Below are 12,869 nucleotides of genomic sequence, written 5' to 3' on the forward strand. Positions count from 1 at the left end.
TGGGGGATGGAATGGCCAGGGTCTTAACAAAGACTTATTTTTGGAATAGGGCTTATATTAAGTGCAAACGTAAAAATAAAGCTATTGCTTATTTTCAGGATAGGTATTATTTTTGGGAAAACGTAGTTATAAATTCCAGAGTAGCAGCCTCTGTTGATCACTTTTCAGATAATGTTGAACAATATTGCCAAATACCTTAGCAATTCTGGTTGCCTCTGATAGAAATCCAACGTTTAAAGAACATAGGATGTTGTTCTCTTACCTTTCAAGTACAGGGAGTCCTCAGCTTACAATCATTAGTTTAGTGACCATTTGAAGGTACAACAGCACTGGAAAAGGTTACATGACCATTTTTCACATTTATGATCATTGAACATTGCCATGGTCCCATGATTAAAATTTGGATTCTTAGAACTGACATGCACTGTATTTATGACAGCTGCAGCATCCGGGAGTCATGTGATACCTGTTGTGACCTTTTGACAAGTCAACAGGGAAGCCAGATTCACTCATGGTTCAACAACCATGTTACTATATCAAGAAAGGCCATAAAATGCAGCAGAACTCATTTAACAACTGTCTTGTTTAAAGTACTAGCTGTAGAATATTTGAGCCGTACTATTCTCTGGATTGATGACATTCAATCATCCATGTATTTCATCAACCACATTTCAATGAAGCAATATTGTCACTGTTTGTTATATTTAAATTTAGCTTAAATTAATATTATATTAATAATTAATATTTCATTGTATTAGACTAAATAGCATACCTTATGTAATTACTATTTTAAAAATGAATGCCTTCCTATAAAATAAAGGGCAGGAATAGTTTATTTATATGCATTCTTAATGTACAGTATAAAAACTCAATACTACTAGAATCAATTTGTCAGTTAAGAGAAAGTTTGATGTAGTGGTTAAGACATCAGGCTATATAAATCAGGAGACTATGAGGTTTAGTTCTTTAAGGTACAAAACCAGCTGGGCCTTTAGGCCTGTTATTTTCTCTCCGCCCTAGGAAGGAGGTGATGGCAAACCACTTCTAAAAAGCCTTGGCAAGAAAACTATAGGGACTTGTCCAGACAAACCCCGAGAATCAGACATCATCGAACAGAAGGAAAAAAATAGCAAATAAGTAAAATATCTGACATTGAAATGTTCCACTTAACATTTGTTTAATTTTTAACCAGGCAATTTTCCTCATGTTTACATTTTTTGTTTTATTGTTAGTTAAAATTTAACTAAAAGTCAACTCCTCATTTTTCATTCTAGAGCAAAGGAATACATAGTTTACATAGAGTCAGAAGTCAAGGATAGGCAATAATCTGGAACTGATAGTTGGAATTTTGAAAACACACATACACACACACTCATTTTGGTCTGGAATTTTCACTTTTCATGCAAATTTTAGCTATCATAGAGAAGAGAAGAAAAGAGAAGAGAAGAAAATTCTTTATTGGCCAAGTGTGATTGGACAAACAAAGAATTTGTCTTTTGTGCATATGGTCTCGGTGTATGTACAATTTTACAATATAAATTGTAGAGATACAAGCAACATGGTTATAGTCATAAGTGGGAAGACATAGATACTAGGAAGGATGATGATGATGATGATGATGATGATGATGATGATGATGATGATGATGATGATGATAATAATAATAATAATAATAATAATAATAATAATAATACAGTCTTAGTAAATAATTTGACAGTGTGGTGGGAATTAGTTCTTTAGCAGACTGATGGCATTCGGGAAAAATGTGTCTAGTTGTTCTGGTATGCAGAACAACTATAGCGTCGTTTTGAGGGTAAGTTGAAACAATTTATGTCCAGGATGTAGATATTTTCAGCCCCCCCCTTTTTTTTTTTTACTTTTTGCAGTATACAGTTAATGTATACCAATGTAAGGCAGGTTGGTAGCAATTGTTTTTTCTGTTGTTCTAATTATCCGCTGGAGAGCCAAACCAGACAGTTATCAGTGACAAATCAGTGACAAACAATCAGAATTTAACAGTAGATAAACAGATAAGGAAGCTTTCTTTACCTCTTCAAGGCCAAGGAATTATGCATTAGCTTAGGAGCTAATGTTCATATGTGGTAAGCATCAGTCAGAGTCTTTAAAATATGCAGTTCACTAACTATATTGCCTTGTTATCAAGTTTGGAAAAGATTCCAAGGGCACTGATAAGTACATTTAGTGTTCATTCTGCATACCAGACAAAGGTCATGTCGAGAATGACGACTTCTTTGAGAAGAATATGGTTGGCCAAGGCTTACTAACTTTCAGTGCTGAAACTCTTTTTTTTTTGCTGTCTTTCTTCTGTTTTGTGATAATAAATTACTAAACAAATTTTTATTATATTTATTGCATGCTGTCCTGGTATTTACAGAAGGGTGGATGTTTTTATATTAATAAAATGCCCTGCTGAAAATATTCATTTTACTGTCACTCATAAATAATATTAGAGCTATCATCATGTTGCAAAAATTAGAAAGAATCTAGTAACATCTTTTACAGAATAGCAATCTTATGCTTCTTAATAAAACATTATTTTAGCCCGTAAAGTTCAGACAAACAACTACTGATTTTTGTGTATCAGATAATCATGTTACTCCTTTCCCACAAAATCGTATTACATATTGATTTTTAAATTAAGGGAGTGACATACTCCTGTATATTTTTACTTTGAAGTATGTCATATCAATTTCAATAGCAATTTGCATCAGGGACATGTCTCAAAGATCATTTTTTCAAATACAATAATTAAAAAGGAGAGTTTCCTTGCAACAACAGCTCCTACTTGTGGCCTTATTTTAGAAATAATATTTCAAATATAATCCAGGTCAGAGCAATTAAATATGGTTATCACAATAAGAAATGCATATTGTATCAGCAGATGGCAGCATTTGACTGATCTCTTCTGAACCAAGATGATAAGCAGGATCTTAACCATTAGCTCGACAGTTGCCAGGCACCCAAGATTATTTTGATTCACATATCCACAACAACCAAGTAGTCATTCCCTTGTTAGGCCTCATACATTTATGTAAAATGAGGAGTATTTGCCCAATGTACATAATTTTTCCTTCATAATACAGTACACTAAGGTGTAATGAAAAAATAAGAGCTCTAGGTTGAAGTAGGGAGTACTTGCTATTCTCTGAGTTTAGTTGTTTGCATACACAGTAGATGTTTTATCATCCAATTGGTAAAATTCGGCAATGAAATGTCTGCAAGCAAACAATGAAGCTCAGAGACAGCAGAGACCAGGCACTCCACATTTAAAAATGTTTATTGTTTTGCTGAAGAGATCCCTTTGCTATCCATTTTTATCTTCACTGCATTGAAAACATAGTTACCTCACTGTTCCAGGTCATTTAACAACAAATTTTGACTCATCAGTTTCTACACTAATCCTTGGAGACTACACTTCCTGCATGCCATTCTTGAGAGGACTTTTCATTTATTGCTATGTTCTTCCTGCTCTTTATGCAGTTACTGATTCATAAGAACTCCCCATATCCCTTGGTTGAAAAGCTTGTTCAGAAGTCTTTGGTGAGGCACTTATTAATAAATTACTGTGACTTCTGTACTTTTAAAGTTAGCTGTCTAGAAGCTTAAGAACTCAGATAAATCCCTGCCCTCCTACATCAGAAGATTTTAAAAGTTTAGTGTAATAATATCTCATCAGGTTGTTGAAAGAAATGTCCTTCTGGGTTCGGCTCCAAGTGGGGGAAAAGACACTGGAGACATGGAAGCTGCTTGGAAAGATTGTTTAATGGTGGACAGAACCACATGGCTTGAGTTCTGAACAGAAAAGGTGATCACATGCTTCAATGTTGGTGGAGCAGAAGAGAAGGAAGGGCTGAGATACTGAAAGTTTCTGGTTTTATGCCCTCTCTGGCCTTTGATCTTGATCTTGTATTCTGATGGGTTGTCAAACTCCCATGGGGCCATGCAGGGGAAACACTCTAGGCTGTGTTTTGAATCCCAAGTTTGATTGAATTCTCAGATGCCATGTGGTGAGTTTCTGTGAAAAGCTGATACTACCTTTATTATGTAAAGTGGACTAGCTCAAGCTTTAATGGCTCATTGACAAAGGGAGTGGGGGCAGGAAGCTGCAGGGAGCTACTCTGTCTTTTTAAAACATGTTTCTTCCTTTTCACATCCAGGGAAATATAATATTCTGCCATTTCAATATTTTCTAGAATATTTCATTTTTCTGGGAGAGGGCTGGGTGATAACTTTCCACAGTCCCTACCTTAAAAAGAAACATGTGAGTGGGACACACACGTTCTTGGCAAAAGATTGAAATTGGTCATGTCAGGGAGACTTAATTTTTTTTCCTGATAGAAAGTCATTGAGAGAGACAGCAGAAGGATCTCTTCAGTGGCTCCCAGAGAGCGTTCAACCATGAGGTCTAGCAGCCAGGCACAATTTCTGGAAAGAAATTTACAGTATCCAATTTTCCATGCCAATTAACATCAGACATCACTTTCTGTGAGCTTCCAGACAGGTTTCAAGCAAGCAAAAGTCCCAAATTCTTCACAGCCATGCTTTTCCTTTCAGTTGCAGGCTGCCCATTTCGAAGGGATGGTTCTTGAACCTGCCCTAGCTCTTATTTTAGTGAGGCCAAATTGAGTTTAGCTAGTGTGCAATCCAGGCTATTTAGTATTTTTAAAATTACACACAATGAGCCCGGGGACTCCTACTCATGAGACCACTAGTGCAACATATCCTGTTTTACTTGGCAACTGGGCAGCATCATTTTTTGAGTCAGTCACAGCTTGGGTTTTGAAGAACCTTTCTGCTACTCTTCAAGTGGGGGAATTGCCTGAGGGAAATTGACCCTCCCCCATGGGATTAACAGGAAGATATCACTGCTTAGTCTTCTGTGCCAGGGCAAAAACAACCTAGGAGAAGCTTTGTGCAGAGGTAAATCAAGGATATAGTTTCAATCTAATTCTAATCTAATGGAGTGTCCTTCCCTCCCTCCCTCTCTCTCTCCCTTCTCTCTCACTCACTCTCACTCTCTGTCTCTCTCTCTATGTGTGTGTAGCTGCTTCTACAATACAGAAAATACAGACATTTTGGACAAAATTTCGCTCTCACTAGACAGAAATCTAAGGTGTTCAGAACTTTCTGTGCTAGCCATTCTCAAATACAATTCTTACATGAATGCATTAAACTGATTACAATATAAATAAGACAAGAAAGAAAACCTTACGATGAATTTCTGTGAAGGAACCAAAGAAAGAAAACTTTACAATCAATTTCCACCCTCGCCCATAGTCTTTACAGCTGTCTTCTGGGGATTGAAGAGAGTCTTTACTTCTTCATCTCAGGGTCCCTTCTTTCTGCTGGATGGCATTAGGCTTGGCTTGCTGGTAAGAGTGGTCAGTCAGGCTTGGTAGAGTCTGTTCCAGGCGTGGCTAAGTTTTTCCTCATGTCAGGTTTTATCAGGACGCAATCACCAGCAGCAAATTTGAGAGTTATGGTTTGAGCTAGTAGTCCTTTGTTTCTGAGGTGAAGAAGAGGAGAGGCCAACTTTACTGTTCTTTACAGACATATCTTTAGTCTCATGTTGTGGAATTTCCCCCATTCTGTCCAAATGTGGAAATGCAAACATTATTTCAGAAGGCAGACAATGTAAATTTCATGGAACATGACATTCCTACTGCCTCTATGATTGAAACACTTTTGCAGTAAAATGAGTAAATTTCCAAAAGGGACAACAACTTGTGTTGTAAACAAACAGACAAACAAAATACCATAAAGCAGAGTGCCTTGACTCATAAGCATTTAAAAATGCACTCAGGTGTAAAAGAGGGAGGGAAGAAGAACAGCTTCAAAAAATAAAAGTAGCAATAAAAAGGCTAATTTGAGTCAACGTTCCAAAATATCAGATTCCATTTAGATGGAAGAAAATTCTCATTAAGTATGTTAAAACATTTACAAATGTAAGCAAAATATCTCAAAATCATTTCTTTTTATAGGTTTAATTAAGCATTTTAAACCTCAAAAATTTCCAGAAGGAAAAAAAAATCAAAATTGTGTTCAGAGCAAATTTAAAGATTTAAAGGTATAGAGACAATGTATAGAGATGTTTATTCACACATTGTTTGCATTCAGCAGGGTTCTAGGTTGGATCTCCCAGCAGGCACTGGCTGAATTTTTAAAGATCCAAACTCTTAGATCTCCCTGTAATCGATGGCATAGTTTTAAAGACCAAGATGTATGGAGACTTTCATTAACACATCATTTGCATCTGGGTGGGCGCTTGAGCTTTACTTTTCTTTTTAAAGAAAAATATTACTGCTGCAACAGCTTTTTAACATATCCATGTGGACTCCTCGGTCATCTTGGGAAGCTTTCCCGCCCTTTTTTTTAAGTGACAAGGAGACAAATTTTAGAAGAGGGTATGGGAGTTAGAACACATGCTTTCCTAATGTCGGGGCAACAAAGGAGATTGGAGAGGAAACTCAGGTAGAGCTTCTCTTCAGTTCATCTAATGGTGGCCAGAAATCAGCAATTTTGTTGACAAAATCTAAATCAAAACTGCCTTCTGGAGGCCAGGTTTCTACCTTAGGACCAATAGAGTAGGTAGGTCAGATAGATGTGCAGAGGGTTTTTACTCAGGTCAAAGGCAAACCTCTAGTAGGAATTTCCTTCATCTCATACATGCACACACAAGGCAACCCTCTCCTCCTCCCCGCAAAAGGAAAAAAGTTCTCTACTCACCTCACGGACTACAATCTTCCAGGGCTGAAAGACATGAGAAGAAGGTGTCCCCCCCCACACAGAAAATGCATTGTTGGGGGATTAGAGGTAAGGGGGGTAAATAGTTTGCAGGCAGAGTTTGGAAAAAAAACCACCAGCATTGCTGGTAACATTGGGATATCACAGATGAGAAATGGGGTCTGGATTCACACACTTCAGGAAAGAGATAAACAGGTAAAATCATTTAAACACACAATACATTAAAGGATGAGACTTCTCTTGTAAATGAACTTAAAACATTTCCTGGGTTGTTACTTTAAGGTACAGAGAAGGAAGGAAGGAAGAATACTTCTCTTTACTCTGTTTTTGTTGGCCAAACAAACACAAAGTAAAGACTCTCCCTACCTTCACTCAGTTTTCTGGGCCTGACAAATGAAGTGAAAGCAATTTCTGCCAGTTTACTCTTTTCTTTCTTTGCACAATTTAAAATTCTTGTCTTTTTGGATTGGAGACATTTTATAATTATAATTACCTCGACGGTGCACAAAGACTTAGATACACATACACAAGGACAAGGGGAAAATAAAACAGGAGGGAGAGAACTCTCAGGTTTACCCACCATACTTATTCCCAGCACAAATCTGTTAAATTAGGGAAGGCACAAATCTTAACAAACCACATGGTTGCATAGAAGACAGAGGAAGAGACAGACAAGTGAAAAAAAGAAACCCCAACATTTCCCCTTTTCTTTTAAGTACCTTTATGTAGCCAAATTAGTTTTCCTGTATTATCTTTCAGCAAAGCCCATTTTCCACAGTTTCCCTGCTCTCCATGCCACCCAAGATAGGCATGTGTCTGGTGTCCCAGGCTTCAAGGATATCTCCAAGGCAAATTCCTGTCACCCACGAGCTACCGATTCCCATGACCCTTTACATGTAGGGCTCACTTTGGCCCAGCCGGATGACCCACCGTAAATTTTCGGGGGGGAAATGATTCCGGGAAGGATTTCAATTCCCTCAACGAAGTATTCGGCCCATTTCCTCGTAGGGAATTCCACTAAGGGTTTTCCGATCCAAAAAGGTGATCCGGGGAGGACCTCTCCCCCTCTGCAGCGAGTACCAGCACCCCCTTCTCTCTTTACACACAATGGGCCTTTGCTTTTTGCTTTCACAGGACAAAAGCAGCAACAATAACAACAACAAATTTTCATTCACTTTTCCATCCATTTTCTCACACACTCTCCTTTCCCTAACAGAAGGTCCTGTGCTCTGGCCTGACCCTAATACTTTCCAGGCTCTCTTGGTAAAACACACAGAGGAACCAAGATCCAGCTGTGATTGGGAGAAAGATTTCATCACTCACACATTTCCCACACTTTGCCATGCTTTACCATTAAATTTTAGAGAACTAAATTTTAGGGGTACTCATCTTCTTTCCAGGCAGCCTTTGAGCTCAAACTCAAAACCCCTTTAAAACCTAGATCCAAATGGCTATGGTCAAGGTAAAGTCCACCCACAGACTCAATGGGGTCTGTGCCAGCTTGGGAGGCTTACCTGGGCCATATCCATTGGTTAGGCTAGCTTGGAGTCCCATCTGGGGTGCCAATTGTTGAAAGAAATGTCCTTCTGGGTTCAGCTCCAAGTGGGGAAAAAGACACTGAAGACATGGAAGCTGCTTGGAAAGATGGTTTAATGGTGGACAGGACCTCATGGCTTGAGTCCTGAACAGAAAAGGTGATCACATGCTTCAATGTTGGTGGAGAAGAAGAGAAGGAAGGGCTCAGATGCTGAAAGTCCCTGGTTTTATGCCCTCTGGCCTTTGATCTTGATCTTGTATTCTGATGGGTTGTCAAACTCCCATGGGGCCATGCAGGGGAAACTCTCTAGGCTGTGTTTTGAATCCCAAGTTTGGTTGAAATCTCAGATGCCATGTAGTGAGTTTCTGTGAAAAGCTGATACTACCTTTATTATGTAAAGTGGACTAGCTCAAGCTTTAATGGCTCATTGACAAAGGGAGTGAGGGCAGGAAGCTGCAGGGAGCTACTCTGTCTTTTTAAAACATGTTTCTTCCTTTTCACATCCAGGGAAATATAATATTCTGCCATTTCAATATTTCCTAGGAAATTTTATTTTTCTGGGAGGGGGCTGGGTGATAACTTTCCACAAGGTTTACAGGACCATTCTTATTAGGTATGGTAGACTGGGCAGAAGTTTGTTTCCTAATATACCCAATGAGCTTAAATAATGCTAAGAGATTGTGAAAACAGAATTTGAAGGTCACAGATTTGGTTATTCATGCAGTGTTATGATTCAGAGGAAGCTTATGATTAGACAGTTCTTATGCTGATTAATCACACTCTCTTTCACACTCTCTTTCAGTAACTTTTGTTCATGATATGAGCAACCAGATTCCACTCTAGGGCCTAATAGTAATAGGTGTCATCACTCCCCCTTTTAATTATTAGTTTTTGCACACTGTTGTTATAAATAATTTAATGGATCCCTTGTTTAGGTAAACATATAGAACATTAACCCTTTGATTTAAAGAAACAACATAAGGTAACTGCTGTAACTAAATTCAGAAACACTTAAAATATATGATATACAGTTAATATATCACTAATGTTCTTAAATACAGCATTTTCTTCCTTTTTACAATTTATCTTTGCCAAGAAAAGACAGCAAACTTTGACATAGAAGTAATATAGATTGGCATACATTTGAAGGATGTTATAGCAATTGAGCATATAACTTGCCATACCATACTTAGCCCCCAACACTTCCATCCCAAAGGAATTCAAAAGAAAAAGCTGAAAAATGCTGCATGTTGCATTGAGTTTTTGACAGAGAATTGGTGATACTGAGCAATATTGAACATTGTACAATATAAAATGTAACTCTGTGTGTATGTGTGTGTTTGTGTGTAGAGTGTGTGTGTGTGTAGTTTATATATCATCTGGTATCCCTAGATTTCTTGAATGATAACTGGAAGCTAAAAAGTTGAATATGATGGATATTATGTGTCTGCTTCTAGATAAATACTTTTTGTTTTGGAATTCAGACCTCACCTTTTTATTCATGCTTCACTGTTCTTTTGTAATTATCCTATCCTCATACTATTTAACTATTAAAGCAACATAATAACCACAATTGGCTTCACGGCCAAAAAGAAAGAAAAAAATGAAGAATGTATGAATAAATCAGCAGACAGTTACTACTGTATTATTACTGGTTGCCTGAAAAAGTTCTTCTACAAATATTCTGATTAATCCATTGAAGCACACAATTGTTTATTAGCCAATATTAGCAATTAGCATTCCAGATATTAATGTCACGATCTAAATGTGTTGTCTACTATAATACTGTGTTGCACTACTAATTTTAGTCATAGAGAAACTGTGTCAAAAACCAGAAATCAAAAGTTATTTTGTATAATCATCTTTCAGCATTAATAATATAATTATAATTATAGTCACAACCAATAGATCAGAACTTGCAGAAAAATGTTAGGAAACAAATCTACTACTTTAATGTAATTTAATGTAATTAGAATTTTAATCTAAACTTCCATTAAGGAGCCAGTGTAATACTTAAAAGTCAGAAATTATTTAAAAACTAATTGAATAATTAACCCCATATTCAACTTCCAAAGCTTCCAATTCAGCACTTCAAAAGAAAGACTATTTTTGTTGTAACTATTATGCTAGCATATAATGAACATGTAGATTTGAGAGGTGGGAAAGCAATGAGTGCAAGTGATAGGCATATGACATCAAAGCACAAATGTCATACTATACTATATAGTTTTATTACTGAAGAAATTGCATAATTATATCATTTGTGTGATGTCAAAAGGGCCTTGATATCTTGAATTGAATACCTCTGCATAAATAGTTTCAGAAAAACAAATCCCGCCATATAAAATCATGAGTGTAATCTCATCCACAAGCAGATTTGATAATTTGCCATATAGTTAAATCCATGTGACTACATATGAACCAAAACTATTTGTAAATTTTCAACAGTGTTGTGATTGGAAAACTGGTGTGCTTCCCCACCAGTTTGTAAGGTTAAAAAAAAAGGGGAGACAATGGGGCAAAGCTCAACACACTTGCATACCCTAATTCTGGACAAACATCTTAGCAACAAACCAGAACAGTAGCTGTGGAAAAGTTATTTTCAAAATATTTGTAATCATGGTCCATTAAATAAAGGTTCAGAAGGTAGATACCCATTCTCTATACTTCCGAAGAATGGAAGCTATTTTTTTTTGTCAAGGAACATTATGATTCTAATTGCATTTATATATGTGTCAACTCTTGTGGTGTCATACTTTTCTTAATAATCCCTCTAATAACCAGATCTTCCACTTGTATGAGCCTTTATAGAGAACATCGTGTCTCACAGAAATATGCCCATATTATCCCCCAATAGGAGCAGTGTTTGTTTATAATATAATATCTCCTTTGGCATGAAGCTGGATGGATAATTTAGACCACTCTTTTTTTTCCTAGTTGTGGAACAAATGCAAAGCAAAAACAAAATACCATGTGTGCTATTTTGAGTTATGGAAAGTAAAAGGCAGGATATAAAATATAAGATGATATTCCTTATTATGAATCTGATTGCAATGATACGTTGGTCCAAGGAATAACCTTATAACAATGCATATCTGAATTATTATACAACAGGGCCTACAAAGATACCTGTGCATACAGCTTTCAAGAACTGTAATGTTGCTCTGCCTAGAAATATGTCAATTTAGATTACAACTACCTGGGGAAAATCCTGATAAACTACAATTTAATTAAAAATAATAAGGGGATTATGCAAACACAACAATATTCCTGGTGCCTGCATTACTTCCCACCAGCTCCAATAAATCAGTGAGATTGACAAGGTATTTTCTCCTCTTCTAATGTTATCTTCTACAACTGTTGGTCTACCCCAATTTGCCTACTTGCTGGCAGTTCAAAGTTTCTCAGGTAATTTGAAAAATAAGATCTTATATTGCATACATTTTTGAAACCTAGATTCTGTAATGACATATTAATTTCCACCTTCCATGGCTTTTTTATAACTTACAAATTGTTAAGGTTGAGAAAAATGAGAGGTGATATAGACTAGAGCAAGAATACATGTATAGTTAAACACTCATTGAGATAAAAGCCTGGCTAAACTAAACAAACTCCACACAAAACAAAACGTAAACTGAACTATTCTCTCCTCGTCTCTCTTTCCGGCCCAAGGTGAAACTCTAGTAATCAAACCAGTTCTCCTGGTTTTATGTGGAAGCTCAGGTGAAGAGAATGGGTTTATGGGTAGTGTAGTTCAAGGTCTCCAAAACGTCTGGCTCACTGGGCGCTCGGGAACGGTTGTAGGACTCCGTTTTCCAGAAGGCGCTGCCGCCACAAGACGAGGCGTTGCTTCTAATTGGGAAGGTAATCGAGTCTACATTTAGGAAGCTTGCGCGGGATTATCAAGAATCCTGAATCACTTGTAAATTTCTAAAATGATGCTTCAGCATAATTGACCTCTGCAGATTTGGGGGACGAGAAAGGTATGGTTTTGTTTAAATTGCACGTTTCAAATGTTAAATGAGAAATAGCTAAGATAGGAGTAGACGAAGAAGAGTGTGGCGTAGCTCTGTCACGGGATGGGTGCTCAAGTCTGAGCTTGGCTTTTGGGAAACTTAGGTCTCAGCTCCGATCTTTCCTCGAGCATGTGTGTAATCATATAATCCCACCGTAGTTTCTATTGTAAAGATTTATGTGTTAGTCAAGCCTTGCTCTCGGGTTCTTCTTGAAGAGTTTGTGAAGTTATAAACATTTAGCAGGAAATACAACGGTAGGCTTTGTGGGTGCTCACAAATTTGAAATTCTCATCCAGGCGAGCGTGGGAGTCCTTTTTCCTTTGTTTTGTAGAGCTCAGTTTTAAAACTATCATCCAGAATGGCATAATGCACGACACATTTAGTAGTTTATTTTCTCGTTCCACTTTGATATATTTTTTATGGATCGTGCAGTGGATGCCGATCTATAGCATAAAGAGCACAAATTTTCTTCTGCTTGAAAGGATAAATAATAAAGTTCTAGCTTGGACGGTAGAAACGAACTGATTCCTTCGCAGTCGCCTAAATCCTAG

General features: G+C 37.2%; 1 protein-coding gene across 2 annotated transcripts in view; it reads left to right on the top strand.

The window, feature by feature from the left end:
* Positions 1-12,091: 12,091 nt before the first annotated feature.
* Positions 12,092-12,869, top strand: part of MACC1 (MET transcriptional regulator MACC1) — a 40,325-nt gene continuing 39,547 nt past the window's right edge. Inside the window, exon 1 of one of the 2 annotated variants that reach the window (XM_081932231.1) lies at positions 12,092-12,166. The gene's annotated coding sequence lies outside the window, so the exon portion shown is untranslated. Of the gene's footprint in view, positions 12,286-12,869 lie in introns of both variants that reach the window. The other variant, XM_081932230.1, reaches the window with a different exon arrangement.

This window comes from Natrix helvetica, assembly GCF_964273705.1.
Source record: "Natrix helvetica genome assembly, chromosome: Z".
In the NCBI taxonomy this organism is placed as follows: Eukaryota; Metazoa; Chordata; class Lepidosauria; order Squamata; family Natricidae; genus Natrix; species Natrix helvetica.